Here is a 16715-nt window from a genome sequence, read left to right on the forward strand (position 1 = left end):
CACACACACACACACACACACACACACAGTCTTTGTTCAAAATAAAGGTCCACTCACTTGATGTAAACTTCATTTAGTTAGCTGAACTCTCCTTCTTCCTTGGGTGCTTTTAGCTGCTTCTCTGGTTTAAGGCTAAGTCAGTACAGTTATGTGCTTAACCAAATCTTACATCATTAGATACACGTTAGATACACTGCTGTAGAAACATTTAATCACAAATCATGTGTTTCACAAGAAAACACACTGGAACAGTAATTATATCCAGTTGTAAATGGGCTGGTCCTTATGTAGTGCTCTTTACTCTACTCAAGCACTCAAAGAACTTTATGCGACATGGCTCATTCATTCATTCATTCATTCATCCACACAAGCACTTTTCTTTCCTATTTTCACTCCAGTGACCATACTAGAGTGAAATCTGTGGTTCAGTATCTTGGCCAAGTATACTTTCGCATGTAGGAGCAGCCAGGGATTGAATCACCAACTTTCCAGTTAGTAGATGACCTACACCAGAGCTTCTCAAAGTGTGGGGCCCGCCCCCTAAGGGGGGCGCAGAGCCATTGCAAGGGGAAAAAAGGGGAAACCCCCCCCCCCCCAAAAAAAACGCTTGGACACTGCTAGCACGGGGCGCCCACAAAACGCAAAGCAGGAGATGAAGCATCGCTATATATGTTTCCAAACCAACTTCATTCTAAGCCAAAGACTAGAAAATATGGTGAAGCAAATCTGCCCTTTGGTTTCACCTGCACAAGTGCTGAGGTAGGTCTCCGCTGCGTTGGGAGCATGCACTGGGCTGTTCAAATCACAGACAAACAGGATCCCACATTCTTGATTTTTAGTTCACAAACACTTGTTGTAATGACTAACTGCTCCTGACATTTTGGAGATGTTTGCTCTTTATACAGTAAAGTTACAGCGGGATACAAATAATATCAGGCTGATCCTGCTACACTTTGTTCCCCCTGTCTAAATCACGGAAAAACAGGATCCCACAGCTGTTTATGTTTTTGAACCCATTTTTGCACAGAGAGACATGTTTTTGAAAAATGTATTGACAGCAACGTTGAATATTATTACACAGGAAAAAAACAACTACATGTAAAATAATGACACTGTGACGCCTCTGGCTTTGTAAATGGAGGGACAGTAACTGCGTGTAAAACCTGCAGACAGTCAGATTAACAGTATTTTGTCTCTATCTGCCATTCTGCAATTCATCTCTGTCATGGTCGCTGCGTGGCAGGCAGGATGAGGACCCAGAATGCAAACTCACGGACTCAGGAGATAAACTCAAAATCACAGCTTTAATGCTGGAAGGCAGATCACAAGAAATACAAAACTTAAACTGGGAACAAAAACTAACACTTGCAGAGAGACACAGGGAAATCCACGCAGCTATGAGGGAGACTACGACACAGAACTGAGGGAGACGCAGACATAAATACACAGAGGGTTAACGAGGGAAGTGGGAGCACACGGGGAACACAGCTGACACAGATAATCATAATGAGACAGGGCAGGAGTGAACACAACATGACGCATACTGACGAGAGACTGTCAAAGTAAAACAGAAAGTACACAGAGGTTCAGACAGGAGGAGAGAGCACGGGGAGAACACAGACATAACAGGCTGGGGAAAACATGGAATAAAACACGAAAGGGGACAAGGGCTCATGAATACATAGAGGGGCACACAGGGGGTGAGAGTCACAAAGGGAAAGCACACAGGGAACAACATAACAGGGCAACTCAGGAAACAGAACCTAAACAGGGAACTGAATACAAAAATACAAGAGAACTAAGAATACTGGGCCAACACGGCCCAGGACCATGACAATCTCATGTAAAAAATAACGTGGCGCACAGCGTGACGTGAATAAAGGCACATACCTTTGATGTTGCGTGACGAACTCTGTATTCCTCGTTCACATGTAAATGCAAAAAAGGAGTTTTAAAAAATCTCAGTTTTCGGTGATTGGAAACGCCGTTTATGTGGACGAAACAGCTGCGTTTTCAAAAATACCCGTGTAGGTGCGGACGTAGCATAAAAGAGTAGTAGAGTAGTTTATTTTATTACTACTTGTAATTTATTTATTAATTTATTATTACTTGTATTTGCTTAATTGTTTACTAAATGTTTGAGGTGTGAAATAAACCGCAGTGGAACAAAATATGGTTTGTGTGTGGTTGGCAGATGTGTTTGTGTGTGTGTGTGTGTGTGTGGGGGGGGGGGGGACATTTTTCTTGTTAGACAAAGGGGGGCTTAGCAAAAAACGTTTGGGAGCCACTGACCTACACTGAGTCACAGCCAGACCTAGTTAGCAGCCATTCAAAATGGTTCAACACATGACTCCTGCACCTTTTGGATAGTTCATATAGGTCCCACAAGGGCTTAGTGTCAGTTTGAATGGGTGAATATAAAGAGACAGAACTGTTTCTTGGTCATCTGTAGTCAATAAATGCATTAATAAACAACAGTTTTTATAATACAAGCGTATATAATTGGTTTATTGTTTATGCACTGCTCAAAAAGACTAAAGGAACACTTTTAATTAGCGTATAGCATCAAGTCAGTCAATCTTCTGGGGTACTGGTTTGGTCATTTAAGCAGTAGAGGTGTTAGTCGGTTTCAGCTGCTGAAGGAGGAACCCCCAAACAGGAACAGTTTTATGAGTGAAGGCTGGTGACAATTTTTTCCTCCTTGTTTTTTCACTACTTTTGTCATTTACATACAACCACGATACCTACAGTGGTTTGCAAAAGTATTCGGCCCCCTTGAACTTTTCCACATTCTGTCACATTACAGCCACAAACATGAATCAATGTTATTGGAATTCCAGGTGAAAGACCAACACAAAGTGGTGCACACGTGAGAAGTGCAACCAAAATCAGACATGACTCCAAACATTTGTTACAAATCAATAACAGTAAACTGGGGCGTGCGTAATTATTCAGCCCCTGAGTCAATACTTTGTAGAACCACCTTTTGCTGCAGTTCCAGCTGCCAGTCTTTTAGGGCAGCGGTTCCCAACCCCCGGGCCTCGGACCAGTACCGGTCCGTGAGTCATTTGGTACCGGGCCGCGAGAGTTGAGGCTCAGGTGTGAAATGTATGCTTTGCAGGGTTTTTATCGGTTTTCAGCGTTATTTTGTTATCGCTTTTATCGTTAACTTGGTTTTCCTGGGTCTTTTCACATGTGTTATGAATAAATCTTATTTTTTTCGGTACCGGTACAAGTTTTATTTTGTTGCATTTATCCGAGACACCTTAAAGGCCGGTCCGTGAAAATAATGTTGGGCATAAACCAGTCCGTGGCGCAAAAAAGGTTGGGGACCGCTGTTTTAGGGTATGTCTCTACCTGCTTTGCACATCTTGAGACTGAAATTCTTGCCCATTCTTCTTTGGAAAACAGCTCCACAACTGCCATGTGACGGCCTCAGAGGTTGTCTAAGAGAATATTGGGAGCAACAACACCATGAAGTCCAAAGAACACACCAGACAGGTCAGGGATAAAGTTATTGAGAAATTTAATTGTTGTCTGTCTTAATGCTGCTGCTAGAGGTTCGATAAAAATTGCAAACAGTGAAGGGGAGAGTGGGCATCCCTGTCTGGTGCCCCTCAGGAGACAGAAGCTGGAGGATGTCTGGTCATTTGTTCTGATACGAGCTCTTGGGGAATTCTATAATATTCTTATCCAGTTTATGAAAGAGTTTCCAAAACCAAATTTGTGTAAAGTTGCGAATAAAAATTTCCAGTTAACTCTGTCAAATGCTTTTTCTGCATCTAGAGATAATATTATGGTTTCGATGTTTTTATTGTATGAGTAGTCTATTAAATTAAGTAATCTACGAGTGTTTGTTGAGGAGTGCCGACCTTTTATGAAACCAGTTTGGTCAGAATGAATTAAGAGGGGGGTTATTTTCTCTAATCTCTTTGAGAGAGCTTTGCAGATTATTTTAAGGTCTACATTTAAAAGAGAAATTGGACGATAGCTTGAGGGAAATAAAGGGTCTTTGCCTGGTTTTAGCAGGAGACTAATGCTGGCAAAATTCATATTTGGTGGTAGTCTGCCCTTTTCCTCGATTTCCTGCAACATGCTGTGGAATACTGGTGCCAAAATTATCCAGAATTCTTTGTAGAATTCTGCAGGGAAGCCGTCTGGACCTGGAGCCTTATTATTGGGCATACTTATCAGGGCTTCCTGGAGTTCACCTGGCGTCAGTGGTGAATCCAGTGCCATTGCTTGACTGTCTAGTAATTTTGGAAGAGTTACGTTGTCAAGGAACAGATCAATTTCATTTTTAGATGGGTTTATTTGTGGTGAGTATAAAGTTTCATAGAAATCCCTAAAAATGTTGTTTATTCTTCCAGGATCATATATTGTGTTCCCCGATAAATCTTTAGCAGCACATATAGTTGTTTTTTCTTTATTTATTTTTAGCTGGTTAGCTAGAAATCGCCCTGATTTGTTACTGTGTTCAAAATTCTGCAAGCGAAGTCTTTGTATAAGGAATTGTGTTTTTTATTAATAATTTCATTTAATTCTAGTTTTGTTTTGCATATTTTGTTCAATGTTTCCTGATCTTGGTGGGACGCGTAGGCTTCTTCTAGTGATTTGATGGTTTTTTCTAATTCCTGAATATTTTTGTTTTCTTCTTTCTTTTTGTGTGATGAGAAAGAAATTATTTTACCTCTCATCACAGCTTTCCCTGCTTCCCATAGAACAGAAGCAGATATTCCGGGAGTGTCATTAAAGTCTAAATATGAAGTCCATTCCTTTTTAAAATATTTAATAAAGTCTTCATCTTTAAGTAGTGATATATTAAATCTTCAGTTTTTACTTGGCGTAGTATTATTCTTGTGCATTAGTGTTAAAGATATAGGACCATGATCGCTGACAGCTATAGGATGAATCTCAGTGTCTGAAATGTCACTCAGCAGTGAGCTGCTGACCAGAAAATAATCCAGACGAGAGTAGGAGTGATGAATATGTGAGAAAAAAGTATATTCCTTACTGGTGGGGTGAAGGGAGCGCCATGCATCGCAAAGACCAAAGTCGCTCATATACTGTTTGATCATATTTGTGGACTGCCAATTACGCTGAGTTCCTGTTGTGTTGAGCCTATCCATGTCTTCATTTAGTCCAAGGTTGAGGTCGCCGCCAAGAATGAGTGTGCAATCGAGGTGTTCAGAGAGTGCACTAAAAAATCCGTGGAAGAATGAGGGATCACCAACATTTGGACCATATATACTTACAATACATAGTTTTTTGTTCAATATTGATAGTTTAATAATTAGAAATCCACCCTTAGTTTCTAAAAATAACGGAGTCTTCATTAATCCCATGCAAACGTACACCTATCTGGAATAACCCTGACATATTACAAAACAATAATATGATTAATTTCCCAGAATGGAGTTGTAAAGGAATTAAATACTTAGAACATATATTAGAGGGAACAGAATTTATTCCATTTGACAGACTAGTTGAACAATATGGGATCAACAAGACAAGGTTTTTAGAATATCAACAAATTAAATCCATAGTAAAAAAGAAATTTAACCTCAGTCAAGTTGAATTACAAACACCACTAAGTGCGGCACATTTTCTTACTCTTAAATCCCCCAAATTATTATCTAAAATATACAGAACACTTTCTAAATTAGATGAATCAATATCCCTTCCTACTGCAAAGTGGGAAGCAGATTTATCAGTCAACCTAGACCAAAACTTCTGGTCTCAGATTTGCTTAAAAACTTTTAAATTAATTAAAAATCCCAGTCTGCAATTAATACAATACAAAATACTTCATAGAGTGCACTATACAGGTCATCGGATGTTCAAGATGGGCTTTACATCTTCCAACAACTGCTCACACTGCCAAACCAATTCACCGGACAATTATATCCACGCTCTTTGGTTCTGTCCACCAGTGCAGAAGTTTTGGCGCGAGATATGTGAAGACTTATCAAAGTGTCTGAAATGTAGCATTCCAACTTCCCCCTTAGTGTGTCTACTGGGCAGCTTAGATAATGTCACTTCAGAAAAGAATATAGCCCATATGATCTTCACTGCCCTATGCATAGCCAAGAAAACAGTCCTCATGAACTGGAAAAATAAAAATAATCTTAATTCTAACCAATATAGAAATTATCTATTAGATTACATTAGTCTTGACACAGCCTCTGCCACCACATCAGATCAATTGCTCTGGGCCCCTTTTATCAGCTCCATCACCTAGTGGGGGTGGGGGGTCATAGTTTGGTCCCGCCTTCACTGTTGTGATTGGTGAGGGGGTAGGGACAGGCTTAGGGCGTCGGGGGGTTCCCCGGAGGCATCTTCCTTGGGGGGCTCAACCCGGGGTAGCGGTCACGTCCGGTTGGGGGCTCTGTTGGCTCTCAGGTGACTGTTTCCTCGCGGCTGCGTGCAGCGGGGCTAGGGGAGGGTCTGTGCTGACGGACGTGGGTTACTGACCTGGCAACCTGGCTGCCCCTGGGTGGGTCCGGGATGGGCGTGAGGTTCTGGGGGCGCTCCGTCTCTGGGCTGGGGCCCGGGCCGGGCCTCGGGGGCTTGGGTCCTGGTTGGTGTGTTGCCGGGGTTGTGGGCGGGTGGGTGCATGGGGGCCCGGCCCTGGAGCAGGGTGCCGCCGGTGCGTCGAGCCGCCTGGGGGGCTCTTCAACTGGTGGGGGGGATGGTCACATCTTGCAGGAGCTTTCTTCTCTTCAGGAACTCTCTGCAGGAGGGGGAGATACAGGAGAGGTGGAGGAAGATCTCAGCCTGGGCGTTTACCGTCTTATGTAGTCTGGAAGATGTGTGGATGGTGGGGTGGGTGCAGTTTTCTCTGTGGTGGGGTTGGGTGGACTGTCCAGGGCTCTGTGGAGCCGGAGGGCGCTACTGCACTGGGCCCCGGTCTGATGGGCCTGGGCCCCCCTTCCCTGGCGGGTCGCGAAGGGTGGGAGTGCCTACTGGGGTCAGCGGGGGAGCTGGCCCCAGGGAGGGGTTACCTGCCCCTCCCTTCCTTCCCTCCCCATCTCCAGCTGCCTCCCTCTTCCCGCTCCTCCACAACCACCCACACATGCAGGGCCTTGGAGTGGGGGTATGTCACCAGGGTGCAGAGGAGGCTACCCCCCCCCCCCCCCCCCCCCCCCCCCGTCCCCTTCTGGCTGCCTCTGCCTCAATTTTATCCCACAACTTAGACATTCACATTATTCACACTCTCATTACACATACATATAGGATCTTGGGGGTGGGCACAATCACGGAGTCCAAATCACCATCAGGGTGTATACCTCACCCCTGACGTCGTTGCCCACCTCTCAATTTTAAATACACTTAGTCATTGAGGGCTAGCAGGAGGGACTATGCGCTTACCTGCTGCTCCTTGGCAGGTAGCTCCATGCCCTCCTGGGTTTTAATTGCACCTTAGAACACACATGCATCAACACTACAATGAGCGGGTGGAGGGAGGTTTGGAGTCTTCTCCCACCCCCATTCTCTGCGGCCTGCTGGAGCGGGAGGGCTAGTAGGAGGAGTTGGCCGTCCGACTGCGGTCTGGAGTGTGGGGCCTCCCTGCTGCTGCGGAGTCGGGGTGGTCTGCCTCTCCCCACCGCAGGGAAAAGGGTAACACCACCTGGGTCTGGGTGCAATTCCCCCCTCCAGGGGCAAGGGTACCTAGACCCGGTTTGTAGAGTACGCTTGGGGAGTGTGATTGTGTGTACAGCGTCTCTTTATGTCTGTCTCCACGTTGGTTGAGTGTGGAGTGAGTGCATATGAGAGCATGAGGGTGGGAATGGATGTTTGTGTCTGTGTGTGCCTGTATGTCTGTGTCTATATGTCAGGTTGGGTATCAGACGCCACCTCTCTGGGGACACCTCAGGCCCTCCAAGGTTTGGAGGCCTATCTCCACCCACCACCACTTCCCCTGCCGGTGGCGGACTCCCTCAGGTGTCGGTGTGTTGGTGGTTCTTTGTGTCTGGGGGTGGGCGTCCGGGTACACACCGGCTGACTCCTTGGTGGCCGCTTGTCGGGGCCTGGGGCCTGGGGCTCGCTCGGGCCCCTTTGGAGGTGGGGTGCCCCCGGCCTCTCGGCCTGGGGCTCGGTCACTCAGGCACAGCTGGGGGCCGGCGGAGCTCACGGGCGCGTCACTGCAACTCCCCCTGACTTCTGCTCCGCGGCTGCTGGGCGAGCCCTCATCTGGGACTCTCCTCAGCTCTTACTGGAACAGTGGCGCGGCTGCCCCTCTGTTGGTCTTCCATGGTCTCTTGTGTTCTGGGGGCCTCTGGATGTCTGGAGTTTTGATCTCCTCCATACCCGCTTCACACCCTGGAGGACGGGGCTGTGGCCCCCCCACACTCCCTAGCAGATCATTACATGGAGAAACCTTTGGAATGCAAGCATGCTGATCCACACAGGTATGCACACATGGGTAGTCACAGACGCGGACTAAAGCTTTCTTGGCTGCTGCCTCAAAGCACACTGTGCGCTGTCTATCTTGCGTGCTGCACAATATCGTTTATTATTTAGTAAATATTGATATCTATGACTAGCTAGTTTATTGTGATGGTGCTTTGTTTTCTCTATTATTATGTTGCTCTTTGTTGTTTGCTGTCTCCTCTGTTTGTTTTTTTTGTTTGTTTTTTTTTTTCTCCATACAGGTGACCCAGGAGTTCTTTTTTTTTTTCTCTCTCTTCCCCCCCCTTCTCACCGTCTCTTCTCCCCTTTGGTTTTCTTTCTTTCTCTCCCCCTCTCTCTCTCATTCATTCATTTCTCTCTGTCCTATTTATTAAAAAAAAAAAAAAAAAAAAAAAAAAGACAAAGGATGAACTGAAGCTCTGCCATCACGTAATGTCGCATACTGCTGTTTCTGATGTCATTTAAGAAAAAAAAAAAAAAAAAAAAAAAAAAAAAAAAAAGAAATCTACCCTCTGGATCTATAACTGTATCGAGTACTGTAAAATTAACATTTTTATGTATTAAGATTGCTACTCCCCGTTGTCTAGAATTATAACAGGCTGCAAACACGTTAGGAAACTCAGGTGTTTTAAGTTCGTTTAAACCTGTGACAGGTCTGTGAGTTTCTTGTAATAAAACAACATCTGCCTGTAGTTTTTTAAGCTGGTTAAATATCTTTAACCTCTTTCCTCTGGTGCCAGCTCCATTTACATTCCATGTGACAAACCTCAGCATGCCCATAATTGTGTGTGTATGTCTAATGATGTACGCTGGGTGTTTTGTTTAGACAGGTGGAGAGAGTGTGGAAACATCACTTGTTTGTGAATAGACAGAGAAAAAAAGTGTGGTGAGAGGCTCCATAAGTCTGACTATGTGTGTGAATATTCACTAATATGAACAGAAGCTCCTTTAAGCAATTACTGTGATGTTCCTCCACCTCCAAAGAAATGTCAGGAGTCCGAACCACAAAAGAATCGCGTATTCTCGGAAAAGTGGTTGCAGGAGGTGAGCTGGCTTCAAACAAATGATGAACGCACAGAGATGTGGTGCAGAATGTGCCGTGGAAATTTAATAAATGACAAATTAAAAAGGCATGAACATGTTTTTTGTATCAAAAAAATATCGAACCGTGAATTTTCTGTATCGTTGCACCCCTACAAGTAACATAAACACATTTAAGCTGTTTTTAATGTTTAATCTTGTTACTGTGACCAGTTCTCTAACTGGGAGTTTGTGACTTTTATTTGCTTTTCAACAACCTCATGAGACTGAGGTCTGCTGACTGTCAGGAATGAAGCTGTGCCCATTTCACCCAGTCCTCTTCACCTTCATGGGGGAACACTAAAATCTGTGTCGTGGCTCAGCACAGGCAGAGTGTACATGATGTGATCAGCAAACCTGCTGCTCTGTGTGGATTTATACAACTGATGTTTCACAAGATGTTCACACCTTCACAAGCCATCTTGGATGATGTGATTGGCTGTAGCTCGGGAGGTAGAGCAGGTCATCTACATCAGAAGGTTGGTGGGTCGAACCCTGGCTCCTCCAGTCTGCATGCCAAATATATTTGGGCAAGACACCAACTCCAAGTTTCTCTCTGATGCATCCATCAGAGTATGAATGTTAGCTTTGACTGAAAGCTTAGAAGCTGTGAATGTGGCATGTTGTATAGAGTGCTTTGAGTACACTGGGAGTAGAAACGTTCTATACAAGAATCAGTCCATTTACCATGATTTCCATCCCCTACAATCACACTACACTCTTTATACTAGACCAGCGGTTCTCAAACTTTTCACAATGACTACCACCTCATAAAATATGTAGGTCTTGAAATACCTGGCTTCTGTCAGTCTGCCCCAGGGCAGCTGTGGCTACAACTGTAGCTGCCTCCCCCAGTGTGTGAATGTGAGAGTGAATGAATAGTGGCATTGTAAAGCGCTATATAAATCCAATCCATTATTATTATTATTCACTCTTATGACCGACATTAAAATACAGTAGTATAGGCCTATTTTAACAACATATACAGTTTACACAAGATAATTTTATTTCTTATAGGAATGTTATTTATTTTAACTGTCATAAAACACCACAACTGTACTTGACTAAATCACCCATCAAGCAACAATATGAAGTGCACTGCATTTAAACATTCAGGATGTGACAAGGGAAAATAACAACTGTACTGCACTGAAACATTTAGTAAGATCTGTACTGTACTGTACTGATCATGTACTGCATGAAAACATTCACAGCAAAAGCGATATTAATAATAACGGCTCCATGAAAACAATCAAAACATTTAAATGTTGTTGTTATTTGCAACTTGGTCTACATATCTATTGAGAGGGATGTGCATGGCGTTCTGTGATGTCTGGGTTGATTGAGGTCAGCTTCAGCCTAAAGTTGGATTCAGCATCTAATCTGTTTCTATATTTTGTCTTTATGAAGGCGAGTGAAGAGAAGCAATTCTCACATAGATACGTGGTCGCAAATGGGAGGAGAAAATCTACTGTTGCTGGGAAATATTCACTGAACTGCTGTCTGAGAGATACAAGGTGGCAACAATGTTGTCTCTGACTCCATCGGTGAAGGTCAGATTGTTGTCAGACAGGAAACACTCCAAAGTGGGGAAAGCTGAAACATCCCCTGTCTTGACTTTGATTACAAATAACTCCAGTTTTTTCAACATTGCATTGATTTTGTCCTGCACATCAAAAACACTGATGGAGAGTCCATGTAGGCCCAAATTGTGCTCATTTAAACGAGAGAAAATGTCCGACAAGTATGCCAGCTGACTGAGCCACACAGTGTCTTCAGAAACATCTGATGAGGGGAAGTTTTTGTCCTGTAAAAACATCTGAATCTCTCTGTGCAATTTGAAAAGCCTAGAAAGGACCTTCTCTCTTGAAAGCCATCTTACTTCTGTACAGAGCAGAAGTTGGAGGTGTTCACTGCCCATCTCATCACAGAGCACATGAAATAAGCGAGAGTGCGCCGGCCTGCTCTTTATGAAGTTGACAGTTTTCACAGCTGAGTCTAGTACAGCTTCTTCAGGCATTTTTTTGCACTGCGAAGGCCTCGCGATGGATACTGCAGTTTGGGCTGCTACTCCGCTATGGCGACCTGTCATGGACCTTTAGCACCATCCGTGCAGACTCCAACGCACCTTTTCCAATCCAGCCCATTTCCTTGAAAAAATTCATTCAATAACTGGAAAATGTGTTCAGCTGTAGTTCTGGTCTGAAGTGACTTACAGAACAGAAAGTCTTCTTGAGCTGCACTTTTGTGTTCATATCTAATGTAAACAAGCAAATTGGCTGTATCTGCAACATATGTAGTCTCACCAAACTGAATAGAAAAATAGCGACTAACTTTAATGCGCTCAGTGTGTTTTTAACATCATCTGCTATGGATCTTATTCACCGCGACACTGCATCGTTGGAAAGCGGCACTAAGTTCAGCTGTTTGCTGAGCAAGGCTGATGGCGGACGACTTCCACGGGATAGTTATCAACTGTATGTTAGCCCAACTAGGGGGCTCTCTAACTGGTGGGGAGGCTGTTATATCTTTGCAGGTGGTCTCCTCTCTACAGGAGCTCACTCTGCAGGTGGGGGAGAGATATAGGAGAGGTAGAGAATGAACTCAACCTGGGTGTCTATTGTCTTGTGTAGTTTGGGAGATGATTGGATGATGGGGTGGGTGCAGTTTTCTCTGCGGTGGAGTCGGGTGGGCTGCCCCGGACTCTGTGCTGCAATATTTAGTATCTACTGTTATCTACTGCTAGCTAGTTTATTGTGATGGTGCTGTATTTATTATGTTGCTCTTTTTTGTTTGCTTTCTCTTCTTTTTTTTTTCTCCATACAGGTGATCCAGGTGTTTTGTTTGTTTTTCTTTCTTTCTCTCCCTCTCTTTCTTTCATTCTTTCTCCCTGTCCTATCCCTCAGTCATGTCTGTCCGGTCTGTAGCAACCGAAAATAAAATCAAATAAATACATAATTATAATAAAGGTCAAACAAATGGACCAATATGGCAAAGCCATGATGATCCACTTGGTAAAGTAAATCTGCTTGGCATCTTTCTTGGCCTTAAGACAACAATTCTGATGGCTAAAGATCCAAACGGGACAAAAAAAAGTGTATATATATTTTTTGTATAATTTGACTGGGTTCTACATCTTTCTGCTTCTGTAATTACCCCATGCTGCTGCCTCGTTTAGAAGGGCGTGACTGGTCACACCCGTGACCAGAGTTGGCAACTCCTCAGTAAAGAAAATCGCTATTGGCTGTCCTAAAAGTTGCTAAATGATGTCATTGCCTAATTTGCATAATTGGTCATGCTAATGTAATTGTAACCTACATTGTTGGAGAGAGAAACAACATTGTGGAAGAGACATAGTGTTCTAAATGCATTTAGAATGTATTTAGAACTGCAAGTTAAATTTCTTTTAGCAATTATTCATTTTTAATGTCACAATTCCAACCCTGCTCCTTTATCCGGGCTGGACCGGCAAAAGTGACCCGAAATAGGCGCTCTGGTGGAGTTACTTTGTGTGTGTGTGTTTATAAGTAGCTTTAAACCTTGTGGTCCAGAAAACAACTTAACAGTAAAAGAAGAACTGACTGCGTTACAGTCACAGCGGGAGTAGCGGCTTCGCTCATGCGCGATTCATTTGCAGTTAGGACGCATAGGAACATCTCCTGCCCTTATAGCAGCTGGGGGGAGGACTACCCTCCGCCTGTGAGCGCCTTGGCATGGCATGGGCGAGGTCAACAAGCAGCAGCACCCGCTGCTTGTTGAGAGTAACGGTGCGTTCACATCGCGATAGAAGCGACCAAAAAGCATCACACGCCCCTAGCTGGTCGCTTGCACATTCGCACCTCTAAGCGTGTTCTTTAAAATATGCAATTTTCATGCACGTAACCGGGAATGTGGGAGGAAGTAGTGCCAGATGGTATGTTTGCAAGATGGCAGCCGTCAATCTAGCGTTTGAAGAGAGAGTATGCCTTCTCTATTTACTGAGAAGAGCAGAGCAGCAGTGTTAAGGACATCCTCACCGTACCTGGGTCCATCAGGTCCTCCAGAAGCGTGAGCAGTTTGGTGAGTTTCAGCACCTGCTCCAGGAGCTGCGTCTGGATGAGGGACAGCGGTACCACCATCTGTCCCTCGCCCAGTTTGAGGAGCTGCTGTTCCGCGTCGGTCCAAGCATCGCCCACCTAGACACCAACTACAGGCGCTCAATCACAACTGCAGAGCGCTTGTCCATCTGCCTGTGGTTAGTAAAAGTTTATAATATGAGAGCGGCGCAGGACGTGCTGTGGTGGAGCCATTAGGCCTGGGTGTCCGGGTGAGGAAGCTGTTCATGGCTCACTTCTCGACAGAGAGAGCGGGGCCTTTGCAGCCACAACAGCTCTTTTAAGAGCCACCCACAAACCTCTTAAGAGCTTTCCTGTCTAAATAGTTTAACCTTTTTTATTTTTTTATTCCTGTCTCTGTATAGAAAACAGCTGGCGTCATGTAGCTCGGGGTGATTAGCCATGGTGTTTATCAGTATCCATGTCCTGCTGATGCTCTGACTCCATTCACTTAGTCACAGCATCACTGACACCCGTCACCTGATTGGTTGTTGTGGCGTTCAGATTTTTCCAACTTGAGTGGCAGATGCGATAAGCGCGAATGCACAAAATGCACCACCTAAAATGCCACGCGTATTTTACTTTGCGCTTCTAACGCATCAGTCGCCAGAGGTGTGGACTCGAGTCACATGACTTGGACTCGAGTCAGACTCGAGTCATTAATTTTATGACTTTAGACTTGACTTGAAAAAACGTTCTAAGACTTGTGACTTGACTTGGACTTTTACACCAATGACTTGGGACTTGAATTGGACTTGAACCGGTTTACTTGAAAAGACTTGATATTTTACCCCAAATATAAAATTTAACATGCATATTATATAGAGATTGAAAATGTGACGTCATTCAGGGGTAAACCGCAAAGGATTCTGGGAACTCGTGGCAAGCGGTACTAGCGCACGCAGGCTTTCAATTAAAATCAGTTACACAGCGATAAAAAGAAACACAAAAATGTCAAGAAGCTGTTGTATTATTAACTGCAATAGCCGGTCACATGACAGCCACGGGAAGCCGACGAGTAAAGAGATCGGTTGTTATCGGATTACGTCGTTGAAGAGAAATTGTTCGAGCCATGTTTCCGAAGTAACAAAGAGGCGACTGGATTGCAGCCATTCAAAGACCAAATATAACGTCCCAGAACCCTCCAGCTCACAGGTTAGTCTGCTCCAAGCATTTCCACAAAGGTCAGTCTGCTGTTGTAGTTAATGTGTCATTTTCATAACATAATTGGTGATATAGGTTACAAGCAAGTCTGGCGCTGAACAGAAATTGTCGCGCTATGCTCCTTTATTTATTGTGCATAAATAGTGAATTGTCCTGACACAATATTGCGTTTCGCTTCTGTTATTATGGTACATTGACAAAAACATATACTTTTATTCACAGGATAAAACAGTTGTTTTGTATCACTAATTGTCCAGTACGATTACAGCATACAATATTATTGTCACTGCTACATTTCTGTAACGCGTACCAGAAATTATTTCCACTGCTAATTAATTAGCGTTGAGCTCAAAGGTCCTATTTATAAACGGTTAAGGAATGTGTATTTATGACGACGATTTGTGAGACTGGTAAACTTATGATACGTACGATGGTCTTTACTTTCTACACGGTGCATTTCAAGGTCCTGCACCCATCCGTCGGTAAACTGTACCTGGGCTTGTTGCAGTGACCGGAAGTTACTAAACTTCATGAGTGTATGCACTCACTCCAAGAACCGTATGATTATAAATATGCATATAAATATGCTAAGATGAGATAGCTGACTTCATCTAACTAGCAAATGTTGTCCAGGCTACGTTGGTGATGCAGTTTTTTTTAAAATGATATTTTAAAAAAAATATCATTTATTTATGTATGATATTTTTGTCATGCGATTTTAAAGCCAGTCCTACAACCGCATCCAAGAATAACATGCAGCTTATCTCAGAACTGTCGGTGAAAATTATTCTTGGAGCTAGGTTTAATTGAGCTGCATTTTAAAGAGGTGCAATTTCACAATTTGTGTATATTTTCTAAGTTCACTATTTTGTCATGTGTTGAGAAAAACAGATTTTAAAATTACATGGTCTAATATTTACATTTAGCATAAAACTGCAACATGCTTTTTTTCGTATTTTTTTTAAAGACTCGAAAGGACTTGAAATTCAAAATTTCAGACTTGTGACTTGACTCGGACTTTTACACCAGTGACTTGAGACTCGACTCTGACTTGCCTGACATTACTTGAGACTTGACTTGAGACTTGAGGATAAAGACTTGAGACTTACTTGAGACTTGCAAAACAATGACTTGGTCCCACCTCTGTCAGTCGCTGTTACGCCCCAGTCTAGGGGTACAGGAACGCAACATAAGTTTGAAAAGATTGCCCCGCCCTGGTCCCCAAAACCATACACAGAGGGAAACCAATTTCTTAGTGAATCGTGATTTATTTTTCTACACTGCAAAAATGAAGCTCCGGGGTGAACAAAGGCCAAAATAACAAACAAAACAAACTAAGTCAGGAGGAGGTGCTATCTAAAACCCTATGTGAAATCAAACATCAAACAAAAGACAAGCGCTACACCTAACTCCCTAGCTGAAATAAACAGGAGAAAACAGTGCAAGGAAAAACAATAAGGCAGCTCACCCCTTCTGTTGCAGTGCTATTTACAATGTGCTATTTACAATGAAAACTAATGTACACACTATATACAAAACTCAGAAAAGCCGCAAAAATCACAAGCACAAAAGTCTCAGGTTTTGGAGGCCAGGGTCAGGTCTGCTGCTGCTGTCAGTGGCTGCCCCAGGACAACTGCTGGTGAGGGATTTGAAGAAGATCACATGGCCAGGGGACCAATCAGCAGCCGTCAGCTCATCCACTCCGGGACCTGCAAAGACTTAAAGGCACAGACAACAACAGCCACCAAAACAGATTATGGACAGGGCCATAACAGTTGCGCTAATTGTTTGCGCGAATAAGGCAGAAAAGCCTTTTCGCGATGCAAATCTGCTTCTGATTTGTCGCAGGACCTGCAGCCGTGCTTCATTGTGCTCCTTCATTGACTCTACATGTAAACCTGACTCTCTGGTCACTTCTATCGCATGTACGCACCGAAAGAGCGATAGACGCTTTCATGTCAAAAA

The sequence above is a fragment of the Maylandia zebra genome, linkage group LG5 (genome assembly GCF_041146795.1).
Source record: "Maylandia zebra isolate NMK-2024a linkage group LG5, Mzebra_GT3a, whole genome shotgun sequence".
Classification (NCBI taxonomy): Eukaryota; Metazoa; Chordata; class Actinopteri; order Cichliformes; family Cichlidae; genus Maylandia; species Maylandia zebra.